The following is a 13,260-nucleotide window of genomic DNA, read 5'->3' as shown; positions in this document are numbered from 1 at the left end:
CCTCAGGTTCCAGCTGCCCTTCCCCTGAAGATAGTCCAGGTTCTCACGGGAGGTGATGATCCCTCCAACCTACCCAGTACGGTGGTCTGGTGGTCTGGTGGTCTGGTGTCCCCTGTGTCTTTGTAGCGTGGAACTAGGTATAGGTACAGCCAAGAGGCCAGGGTGGGGGAGGTGTCCTGCAGGCGCCCCGCGCGGCTAAGTGGATTGCCATGGACGTGGCCAGTGGTGAGCGGGGGGTCTCACCTTCTGGCTGGTCCCTGCTGATGTGCTTGGCGCGGGCTGGATGGGGAGGGGCTCCCTGAGACCTGGGACCTCTCTTTGGCGCCCCGCCGGTGTGCGTGGCACAGGCTGGATCAAAAACTATTATATTTTAACCAACATATTTAAAAAGAGAAAATGAATCATAATCACCCTACTCCCTGCTAAAACTCATCTGGTGGCTTCTCATTTCTATTAAGAAATTGCTTTTGACTCTATGTGATAGAAATCTGGCTATGCTTGTTTAATCAAATAAAGGTTTATTTTCTTAGGATCAGTGCAATCTTTTTAAGAATATTTTTGGTGCTGGAGCTTGAACCCAAAGCCTCTCACGCTGAACATGTGTTCTACCACTGAGCTACACCCACAGCCAGCAGTGAGAATTTGTGATAAGGATATAACTGTACAATACAGCGTTTGTGGTTTTGCTTCTCAAGGTTTCGGTTACCCTGGGTCAACCGTGGTCTAGAAGTACTAAATGGAAAATTCAGAAATAAACAATTCATAAGTACTAAGTTGCATATTGCTCTGAGTCATCTGATGAAATCGCAAGCCATCCCACAAGGGATATGAATCATCCCTAGTGCATCTGAACTGTACACACTTCGTTCGTCCCTTAGCTGCTGTCACAGCTGTCAGATTGTTGTGAAGGGATCACGGCAGTTGCGTTCAAGCAACTACTATTTTACTTGGCCCAAGGTTGCAAGAGTGGAGACCCTGCCAACCTGGAGATGTCAAAGGGATACCCTAACGTGAAAAGATGAAAGTGCAGGAAGACATTTTGAAAGATCACATTTGCACAACTTTTACTATAGGATATTACAACTGTCCTATTATATTATTAGTCACTGTTGTTAATTTCTTCCTTTGCCTAATTCATAAATTTTTAATAGGTATGCATGCCTATTAAACAGTATATATTGGGTTTGGTACTATTCGTGGTTCTGGGCTGCTCATGGTTTTGGAAGGTATCCCCAGTGCATACAGAGGGACTACTGTACCAACATGAAAAACATGTGATTCTATTACCCTTGGGGGAATTTAATGATCCCAAACAAAATATGTCCTTCTGTATCATTTGTCTCAATTTAAGTATCAATTTTTGCACCATTCCTAAAATCTTCACTGACGAAAATTTTAAAACAATCCTACCACCAATGATGCCTATACACCTTGTTTTTTTTCTCTAATTGCTTTTATCCCTATTTTACTTGTTCATTTGTAACTTATAAGAATGCCAGATTGATTAAGTCTCAGTAAGACAGGGCAAAGAGGTGAGGGACCCTCCCCCAGGGAGAGACACTCCTAATACAGGGAGGTGGTCATCACTTTACAGAGAACCAATCAGAAAAGTGCTATTTTGGACCAATCAGAAATTTGCTATTTTCAATCCTTCACTTAAATCTGGGGCTGTTCACAGGACCAATGAGAAGATGCTCTTTTCAGGAGGGGAGGCAGGGAAAGAGAAGGAGAGGCTGGGGAATGGGACTGGAGCGAGTGGGTTTGCTGCACTAGTCAGTGCAACCCCAGATGTCGGGGGTCCAGGGGGAAGCCGAATTAAAGTAACGTTCTTTTCTTCTCCGTGTGCCGCTCTTCCGGTGTGATTCTGGAGTGCTCTGCTCATTTTGCAGAGTGGCGCTGCACCTCGGCTACACACCGGGGCAGGACACCCAGCTCGGCGCCCTGGCATGGCGTGAGGTCCGGGGCCCCTGCCTTAGGGGTAGGACCGTCTGTGTGGTCGTGAGTTCTGGGGGGACAGCGGAGGGGCACCAATGGGAAAGGAGAGGGGCCCATTAGAAGAATTGGATTAATCTTTAACCAAGTACCTGCAGCAGCAGATGGTCTTGCCGCCTCTTCAAAGGAAGAAAAGGAACCACAATCAAGATATTCTCATGAAATAAGATTCTGCCAAGCAGATGCACTTGTGCAAGTTTGGAAGGAACATCTCATGCTTTACTTTGCATAGAAGGAGATGGTATGAGAAGCATAGTTACAATCCCATGCTCCTAGGGCAGAGAAGGTGAGCCATGCGGGCGCCAGAAGCGCACCCCCCACCCCATGGAAATGAGAAGACATGTAAACAAGCCTCAAAAACAGACTTCTGGATCACCTACAGCAACACCAAAGGGAAATGAGATGGGACACTCTGATACTCAACCACCTGGACTCTCTGAACTGGCAACAAAAGAGTATCTGGGGAAAATGAAATCAGAAATAATTACTCAGATAACAGCAAAGATTGTGCTCATGGTGCAAGACATGATTAATAAATCTAGAGAGGACACAGATTTAAAAAATAGGGGATCTGAGGAACATGATGGAATCCCAACATAGGAAACAAATGGAATCCATAAAACAGATGCAAACAGATTTCCAGGAGATGAAAAACTCCATCGAAAGTCTGCACAGCAGAATGAACCAATGTGAGGATAGAATTTCAGATATAGAAGAAAAGATTGCAATTAGTGACCAAGAAAAGAAAAATTGCTTTAAAATTGTAAAGAAACATGAGAAATCAATCAAGCAGCTGCTAGACAATGCAAAGAAGAATAACATAAGACTGATTGGGGTCAATGAAAAAAGAGGAGAGAGTCCAGATGACATAAAAAAATTGTTCACAGAAGTGATGGCAGAAAACTTCCCAAGGAGGGGAAAAGAACTTGACATACAGATAAGTGAGGCATATAGGACTCTAGCTAGCCTTGATCAAAAAAAATCTACACATAGGCATATAATAGTTAGGATTCCCAAAATCCAACAGAAGAACAAAATTCTACAAGCAGTGAGAGAAAAGAAACAAATCGCATACAAAGGAAATCCCATCAGCATCACAGCAGAGTTCTCAATGCAAAACCCTCAAGGCAAGAGCTTGGAGTGATGTATTTCAAGCCGTAAAGGAAAACAGCCTCCAATCCAGATTAATGTACCCTGCAAAACTATCTTTCAAAATTGATGGCGAAATAAGATACTTTCACAATAAAGAGCACCTCAGGAACTTCATGAACACCAAACCGGTGCTCCAAAAAATTTTAGACAATACCCTAGGAAAAGAAAATGAGGATCACAACCCCAGGAAACCCAGCAGAATGAATCCACTGGGCGTGACAAATTAAATGCAAAGCGGGAGAATCCAACAAAAAGAAAAAGTCATGACAAGGCTTTTAAAACTTTGAACTTCATCTCCCTAATGAGTGTATAATTCAATCTTGTTATTGTACTGATTAGTATTTTTCTGATTCTAGAGTTGCACACCTTTCCTTGTGCTATAGTGGCTATTTATCATCTTCTTATGTCTACTTTTTAATTAGGTTGTCTTTTAATGAGCTCTAAGAATTCTTTATATATTCTGGTCATAGGTTGTATGCATTGAAAATATGGTCTGTTTAAGGACTACTTTTCATTTTAATGATGTCATTTAAAGTTCTAAATTTTGATGGAATCTCATTTATCAATTTTTTTCTTTTATACATCATGTCTTTTTTTTTTTTTTTTTTTTTTTTTGGTACCGGGGATCCAACTTGGGTCCTTGTGCTTGTGCAGCAGGCAGCGAAACCACTGAGTTAAATCCCTGGCCCTGTACATCATGTCTTTTGTATCCTAGGTAGTTCTTGCCTGCCCTGAATTCATAAACATTTTCCCTTATAATTTCTTCTTAAAGTTTTATACTTTTAGGTTTTCATATTTAGGTTCATAGATCCCTTCAAGTTATTTTCATGTATGGAAATAAAGGGTTGAGGTTAATTTTTTATATATGGATACTAGGTGTTCTAGTGCCGTTTGCTGAAAACACTGTCTCTTCCTTGGCTCTTGAATTGAGTTTATATTCTATAAAATGCTAATGTTAAATAATCTTTCAAAACTCAGTGGACCATATATGTGTAGTTCTATTTCTAGATTCTCTGTTTTATTCAAATGATCTGTATGTTTTTCCTTACACCAACACTGCCTTGCACTGCCTTGATTACTGTAGCTTTAGAAGAAGTCTTAAAATTAGGTACTAAATGTCTTCCAACACTGTTTTTGTTTTTGTTTTTTAACATTTCTAGGTCCTTTGTACTCCTACATAACTTTTAAATTTCAATATCCAATTCTTCATTTATAGCAAGTATACACAGACCTGAATTTTTATATATACCTTGTGTTTTCTAATCCTGCTGAATTCAAATACAAGTTCTAGGGGCTCCTAGAGATTTCTCAGTATTTTCTCTGTAGATGATCATTTCATCTACATATAAAGATTTTGCTTCTACCTTGCCAATCCTATCCTAATTGTGTCATTTTATTGCCAGACTATTTTGGTGGGGCCTAGGTTTCAAAGTTTAATGGACAGATGAAGAGTAAGCATATCTGCCCTTGTTCCCCACCTTAAGGAGAAAGCATTGTATCTTCTCCATTCATATAAGGCTTTCTCGCTAGAAGTATGGAGTACATGTCTTTAATCTGTTGAGAAGGTTCTGTTCTACTTCTAGTCTCCTGATAGCTTTTACCATGAACAGTTGTAGAATTTAGTCCAATACTTTTTCTCCATGTAGTGACAGGATCATATGGCTTTTTCCTTTCCTCTGTTAAAATGATGACTTTTGGGGGTGGATCTTCCAATGCTGAACCAACATTGCCATCCCTTTAAAAATAACCACTTTCTACATACTGCCAGATCTGACTTCTAATAGTTTGTTTTGTTAAACAAATTTCTGCCTATATTAATACTTTTTTCTTCTATTATCTTTATCCAGTTTTAGGATTAGCACAATGTTGAGTTCCTAAAATGAGGGGAGAAGTGTTCCTTCTTTTTTCTGCTTTAATTGTTTGATATAATTTATCAGTTAAAATGTATATGAGCCTGCTGTTGTCATATAGGTAGGTTTTCAAGCTAGGAATATATTTTCTTTAATAGGTGCTATTCAAATTTTATATTTCCTCCAGAGTTAGTTTCATTAATTTGTCTTCCAAGGTACTTCTTAGAAGTTGTCCAATTTATTTCAAAAAAGATTTTTGAAATATGCTTTCTATATCCTTTTAAATTCTGTGAAATCTGTGGTAATGTCTCCTAGATCTTGATATTATAATTTTAAAAATGTATAATTGATATTGTGTAACAGGAAGAAAAGGTCTAAAGGAGCAGGGGAAGTGGGATTGGTAGGGGGAAGGAAAGAAGGGAAAAGAAAAAATATGAGAAAAGGAAAAAAATGGAAACAAAGTCTTTGTAAATAGGGAAGGGTGGAGGGGGTGAAGGGAGGGCAGGGTAAGGGGAAAAAATAAGAACCAAGATACTCATGTAATTGTACAAGATCCCAATGATGAATGTAATTGTATTTTATACCTAAAATGTACCAATAAACTTAATGGGGCGGGGGAAGAAGATGGTCTTTTCATTCCTTCATTTGGACATGGGCACAACCAAACAAAAGATACTATTCCTGATCCTTCACTTACATGTAATGGGAAGCCAAATGAGTTTTTGATAGGCCCATTTATACATGACCTGATGCCAAGTAAGTGTCTGACAGGCCAACTTTCCCAATGCCTTATTTGCCTGAAAGAGAAATAATGGAGAATTTTGGATACAAATTACTCCTTCCCCTATGTTCAGGACCTCTGTGAGCCTTTTTACCTACCCATTCTCACTTTGCAAAGCATACTAGGGACACCAAGAACCTGGAAAGAAGCCCCACTGGGCTCTCTCCATCTAATAACATGAGTTTCAATCTGTTTTGTTCTGTTTAATCCATAATCACAAGTGCTGGATACATAGTGGATCACCAAATATTTGTTGAGACAATGGATAAGTGAACTTGAAGGAAATACTCAGGGTAACCTCAGAACTCTCATTACTAAAGAAGATGAACACCATTCTTTAGATATTAATGATAAAGTACTGTTTTTGAAGTACTTTAACAACAACAAATATGATACCTAGTTTAACTTTTTTGTTGTATATATTTCAGGTGTACACATGCTGTATCATTTCAGATGATATACATATACATCCTGAGATGATTATTGCAGTCAAGAAAATTTAGAATCCATTGTTTTCCATAGTACCTTTTTGTGTATAGCAAAAGCACCTATATACTACTCATTTGGCAAATTTTCAGTATAGCACACAATATTAATTATTATCCTACTGCTGTATATGAGGTCTCCAGACCTATTTATCTTGTATATCTCCAAGTATGTGGCCTTGGACCTACATCTTCCCATTTCTGCATTCATGCATCCCACATGCTCTTTATCCATTCGTCCCTCATGGACACTTACGTTGTCTCCATAGTTGGCTATTGTAAATGACGCTGCAAAAAATATAGAAATGCTGATATCTGAGGTGCTAATTTTGCTTCCTTTGGGTATATACCCAACACACAGATTGCTGGGCCTTATTGTAATAGGAATTAGTGAGATAGAAGTTAGGATTCTACTATGCAGTAAGGATAGTGGTGCCCAAATGGAGTCAGGAAGCCCAAAGTGCAGTCTGCTGAGTCACAACCCTCCAGTGATCCTACAAAAACATCTTTCAGGTGTCCTGTGACTGGTGGGGACCTCCATAGAGCATGATCAGGTGTGCCACTGTCTCAAGGGCACATGGGCCCTGCAGACACTGAGCAAACACACAGCTGAAGTTACTTAAAGCCATGCATTGACTCAGTTAAAAAAGTAAGGTGTAGGAGCTTGGCAGTTTGTGTGTATGAGGAGGCCTGGCATCAGCAGGGTCCTGGCAGAGGGAGTTACAGGCAGGAAAAAGCCACGCAAAAAGATGGAGTCAGAAAGATTCAATAAAGGACCTGTGGATGACCAAGGCTAGAGGCTCAACAAACAAAGGCCTGATTAGACTGGTAAAACTGTCTTGCCCAGGAGCAAGATAAGATACCCTTCTAAAGAATGTCTTTTTTGTGTTTATACTGATAATTTTTAGTCGTGTAGTCCTTTTTGAGTGTAAATGCCCTAAACTTGGAGTCCCTTTTGGGGCAACCCTTTTCAGGCCCCCTCCCAGGTTCACTTGCCTGGGGGCTGTTTGCTTTTGCTTTACAATAAAGGCTGTTTTCTGCTTTCACTCTTTAATAAGAACCTTTGCTTTACCTTTGCCTAATAAATCCTACTCACATCTCTTTCTGGAGTGTCCTGAAAAATTTTTTTCTGCAACAGGAGTCAGCAAGCCTGCTACAGTGGAGTGGGTTAAGCTTGAGTAAAGACTCAGCCTGGCGACAAACACTATATAGATTGGACCCAAAATATATGTAGTCTCCTACAAGATAGAGATCATATTGCTTACCCCACAGCCAGAGCTCCCTTCTAAACCCCTTAAAAATCCTCAAAGAGCCTTCTTGAGCACCCTCCTCAGGACCTCCTCTCACCTAGTGAGAGCTTAGTTCCTTGCTTTTGTATCTTTTAAATACATTTGCTTGTACCCTACCTTGTCCATTCAGTTTCATTCTTCATCAACCTGGGGGATACGACCCCAGCATCGGGGTATCAATGCTGTGGTTGTATTGAGAGACTATGTACTGTTTTCCATGGCAACTGTAGTGGATTTATATTCCCACTCCCAGTGCAGGAATGAACAGCCTGGCATTGGAATTTTGCATAAATCTGACTTAGCTGTATATTTAATCATCTGGATAATGACACATGTCACATGCTGCTTAGCACTTGCAGTTGGTTTCTGACCCACCTGTGGCCCATCGTGTCATCCAGTCCTTCCCTCGATGCCTCAGCTGTAAATCACAGGTACCTGGGCCAGACGCCGTGGGTGATGGCCCTGGCTGCACATTAGAATCATCAACCAACCAACAAACAAAAAACCACTGAAGGCTCCGCTGCCTTGCACCCTTTGTGACATTTGCTATTTCTTGGCTTTTTGAGGACAGTCATCCTAAGTGGTGTCCAGTGAGAGCTCAGTGTGACTTTGACTTCCCCTGTGATTTGCGAGCCCATGCTTTGCATTTTAACAAGTCTCCCAGCTGGATGCTAATGAACACCAGAGTTTGTGAATCACTTCTCTAAAGCGACTGGTTAAGCCACACAGTGTGACCCAGGGGTAGCATCACTCGTCAGTCTGAGTCACAGCAGGCTCTTACCCCCTCAGTGTGGTAGAGGATCATCAAACAAATTATGGTCCCTAACGAGAAAAGATAGCTACATTTTCTTTACAAATCTCAGTAGCTTGCACGTTGTTTGATAAAGAGCCCAGACACTGAGGCTCAGACTTGCATCCCAGGGGACTCTTCCAGCTTGGGGCTTCTGGATTCCTCAGATGCAGGAGACGCATGGAGTCCTCAGTCAAACCTCTGCCATCGACCTAGTTTTCCCAGTAAACAGCACCAGCACACACGGGGTCACCCGAGCCGGAGCGCTGGGGGCATCGTGGTCGTCCCCTCAGTGGAGTTTGAGGTCCCATTTTCTTGATCTCTCCTCTTCCTTCCTGTACCGGCCTAGGCAGGGCCCTTATCAAGTCTCCCCAAAGTTCTCCGGTCTCCGCCTCCACTGTCACCCGCTTCCTTCCAGTCCACCCGCTCTGTCTCCGGTACACCGTGGTCCCCCTTGGGGGAAAAGAATCAGGGCGCTTCCTGCTGAAACTCCTTCGGTGGCTTCCCATCTCCACCAGCAAGAAATTGCTTTTGGGCTGGGGATTTAGCTCAGTGATTCTGCTGCCTGCTTCACAAGCGCAAGGACCTGAGTTCGATCCCCGGTACCAAAAAAAAAAAAAAAAAAAAGAAATTGTTTTTGACCACACGTTATAGAAATCTGGCTTTACTTATGTAACCAAAGAAAGGTTTATTTTTTCTTACATGATGGAAAGTGCTAAGATTAGCAGCCCATCTCCATCAATAAGCGCTGACAAGTTCTTATGTGTGTTGCGACAATGTAATGTGCATTTGTAATAGAAATATAGGGCCGAGGATTTAGCTCAGTGGTTCCGCTGCCTGCCTCGAAAGCGCAAGGTCTCGAGTTTGATCCTCGGTACCAAAAAAAAATTGTTATTGTAATAGAAATATACACAATTTAAAGATTTTATTATGGTGAGGCCTAAGTTCAGTGGGTTTTTTGTTTGGTTTTAAGTTCCCCAGATGATTCTAATGTGCAGCCAGGGCCGTCACCCACGGCGTCTGGCCCAGGTACCTGTGATTTACAGCTGAGGCATCGAGGGAAGGACTGGATGACACGATGGGCCACAGGTGGGTCAGAAACCAACTGCAAGTGCTAAGCAGCATGTGACATGTGTCATTATCCAGATGATTAAATATACAGCTAAGTCAGACTTATCCAAAGTTCCAATCCCAGGCTATTCATTCCTGCTAGCAATATAAATTAAATTTTTGTTTGTTTGTTTTTTTGAGACAGGATTTCACTATGTATTTCAGTCCGTCCTTAAAGTCATTATGTAGCCCAGGTTGGCCTCGAACTGTCAGTGATTCTCCTGCCTCAGCTTCCTGAGTGCTGGGATTACAGGCATGTGCCACTATGCCTGTAAGTTTTTAAAAGAAGAAGAAGGAGAAGGAAAAGGAGAAGGAGAAGAGGAGGAGGAGGAGGAAAAGGAGGAGGAGGAAGAAGAAAAGAAACTGGAATACTGACATTAAATATGTGCAGATAGGTACTAGCTAATACTACTTTTCACTCTTTGTAAGTTGCTCCATAGTCACCAGTACATTCATTTTTTAGCATTAAAATACGGCTCCCATTGAGTACAGTGTACATACCTGTAATCCCAGCTACTTGGCACACTGGGGCAGGAGGACTGCCAGCCTGGAGAACTCAGCAATGCTCTGTGTCATATAAAAAAATAAAAATCTTGGGGGTGTAGCATGGTGGTAGCATCCTTGCCTAGCACACGTGAGGCCCTGGTATCAACCTTCAGTACTAAATAATAAAAAACATCCCCTCCAAATCTGAAAGAAACAGTCTCTTTGTATTCTGTGTCGTTTGGGTTTCACTTAGTTCTGATGTGCTGGGAAGACTTCAGAGCGGAGGTCTTGGGGACGATCCCTTTGGGAAGTATCTGCAGGAGGTTACAGAAAACTACCTCTTTCCTGAGGATGAGGGTCACAGAGGAAAAACCAATTTGCAGGAAGAGAAAGATGAGATAAAGGGGCAAATAGAAGGGAGAGTCCTAAGAAAGAGCAAGGAGGACAAGGAAAGGAATGGAAACACAAGAGTGAATTTCCACCCAGTTTGTGCACCTTGGGGCCATATGGGTCCCCAACCACAGGGCCACACTCCCAGGACTGGCTGGATGCCATGCAGGATCTGCCTCATCATCAGCACACACTGAAGTCCCAAGTTACCTGCAGCACCTCCTCCTCCTCTCCGCAGTTGGTCTCTGGGTTCCGTGGGCCACATCCTGCCTGTCACATTCAAGCCACGTTCCAGGTGGGAAAGGATCCAAGCGACCGTCGGATTCTGCCCACTTCTTGGAGACAAAGACTGAGAAACTGACCTGGTACAAGAGTGAACTTTTCCAAATTCCATTTCTGAGTCCTTCTGGCAAACCCGTTTGAAACACAGGGACTCTGACTACATCACAGAGGCAGGAACCCCCTGAAGCCATAGGATCGAGCAAAGTCAAAGCTGGAAGAAACAGACCGGCCCTAACATTTGCAGGACTAAGACAAAGCATAGAGGCCCTCATACCAAGGGGGAAGGATTTAGCTGTCATAAACCAAAACAACACAGCTAAACAAAATAGATCCTATCTTCCCATTTCAGCAAACACGCCCCTATCTGAAGGCGGTTTTGTTCGCCTCTGAAATTCTTGAACTTTGCCTACTACTGGTCTTTCCCCATCTCCCGTCCTTGGCTCTTGTCACACTGCAAGGGGCCTAGGGTCAGCCTTGGTGGCACAGTTCCTCCTTTGCCTGTTCACAAATTCAAGGCTGTTTGGGCAGGGAATTCTAGGGTCTTGGGTAATATTCACTCAGTGTTTAGGACAGTGGTTCTCAGCTGGGGGTGTCCAGGCACTGTCTGCAGACATCTTTGGGTGTCACACCCTGGGAGCAGGTGGAGGATGTTATTAGGACCTAAAGAGAAGAGGCCAGCGATGCCACTAAACATCCTCCCCAAAAAGGAATTATCAGCCCAGAATGTCAACAGGGAGGAAGTTGGGGCACGGGAGTTAGGAGGACACAAATATTGTTAAGTACAGCATCACACAGTAAGCAATCCCTTAACCCTGTTCTAGGAGAGGCGAGGTGTGGATGGGAGCAGCTTCTCAGCTGTACTGAATCTTGGGAGGGGGAGGTCACCTGAGGAGGGCAGAACAGGGCCTCTGAAGCCTGGCACCCGAAGCCCAGGGGTGAGAGGAAGTAGGAGGACACTCAGAATGCCTCTCAGCTGCAGGACACAGAGCCCTTCCCTGGATCCAGACAGGGGCCATCTGCTTCCTCTGAACATGTGTGAGTTGTTAACTCAGTATCCCAGGCGGCTCTTTCTGTCTGTGAGCTGTGTTCTTGGCAAGTCGACAATGAAGTGAACTCTGCCTAACTTCCTGGAACCCTAAGAAACTTCAGCCTCGGACAAAGGCCCTTTGGCTGGCATTTGCGCTTATGTAACTGTTTACCACATGCTAGTTATCTGGAGAATACTAGTATCCTAATACCCTAGAACTGCACTAGTGCCCTAGTGCAAATTACAAGTAGGCACACTTCTTAGAGGATGATATAATGTGAGGTGCTTATCTCTGACAGAAAATGGATTAGAGTTCCATGGTCTAAATAGACAAATAAATGAAAGTGTGCCCTGAATGTAACTGGAGCAGTTTCTGTTCTTGTTTCACACCCGGCTTGATCTAGACTTCAGTACTCTGCCTTCCTCAAAACTAAATCTTGCTGGGTGGGGTGGTGCACACCTGTAATCTCAGCATTCAGGAGGTTGAGGCAGGAGGATCATCATGAGTTCCCAGCCAGCCTGGGCTACAGGTGAGTTCAAGGCCAGCCTGAACTACACAGCAAGACCCCTGTCTCAAAAAACCGAACCCTGTCTTCTGAGCAGTAGGGCAATGCAGATTGTATTGCTAGCTGCTGATGAAATGGGGATAATTTAAATCTGACAAAACAAAACAGAAATCCCTCAAGCTGTCCCATGGCAGGCCCATCTGGCTGCCCCGTCTCTTTCTGGTCACCTTCTTCACTTTCTCTTTTGAATCAAGTCTTGTCCCCAGCTTTCACTTCACCAGGCATGAGGAATGCCAAAATTAGAGGTGCTCCCCAGGGGACAAGCCACAAATGCAACTCCTGAAGCCCTGCCCCAGACCTTCTGAGCCAGGGCCCAGGTACCTGCCACTCCAGGAGCCCCCAAGGTGATGAGGTGTGGCTTGCAGGTTAAGTGAACCCACTCTTGATCAGAGAACAGGGCGGCCACATGTGTGGTTACCCAGGGACACCCCCAGGGATGGAGGATGTCCTCCTGCCACTCCCCTGACTGTTGACAAACTCCTCTCCCAAATAAAGTGTATGATCACATTCTAAGAAAAGCAAAGCGAAGCTGTTGCAGACAGATGCACGGTCACGGTAAAGACAATTCAGTAAAAGTTTATTCTGCACTCCTACGAGGTACCCATGATCTCTCTTTCTAGACACTGCTGAACACACAAGTAAACATGTTGATCCTTTAAAAAAAAAAAAAGCCCACAAAAATAGCTTGTGCTGTTTGCTCATTTCACAATGTTTTTGAAATATTTTCCTTGAAGGGTCAAATATTTCTCTCTTCTGCTGTACGGAGGTATCATAAATTATTTAATCATTCTATCCTTGTCCTTGAGTGTGTGGCCTTAGAACCAGACAAAAAACGCACGGGATAGATAGAAGCCAATCAGTTGGTATTTTGCTATCTTGCGCCCTGGCCAGGAAAAAAAAATTCTGCTAACCAAACAAGTAATTCTGTGTGCCAGGGACTAAGACAATTGCAAAGAAGAAAAGGTGAGCTCAGAGTTTGAAAGGTATCGATTTCAAACACCGTCAGACAGCCTAAAACAGAGCAAAATTGAAAACTAGGAAAAGCATCCATCTTGATGCG

Source organism: Heterocephalus glaber, unplaced genomic scaffold (assembly GCF_053883595.1).
Source record: "Heterocephalus glaber isolate CG9 unplaced genomic scaffold, H.glaber_assembly_v1.0 deba00000122, whole genome shotgun sequence".
NCBI classification, from domain to species: Eukaryota; Metazoa; Chordata; class Mammalia; order Rodentia; family Bathyergidae; genus Heterocephalus; species Heterocephalus glaber.
The sequence above is the reverse complement of the archived record's forward strand: the minus strand, read 5'-3'. Positions refer to the sequence as shown.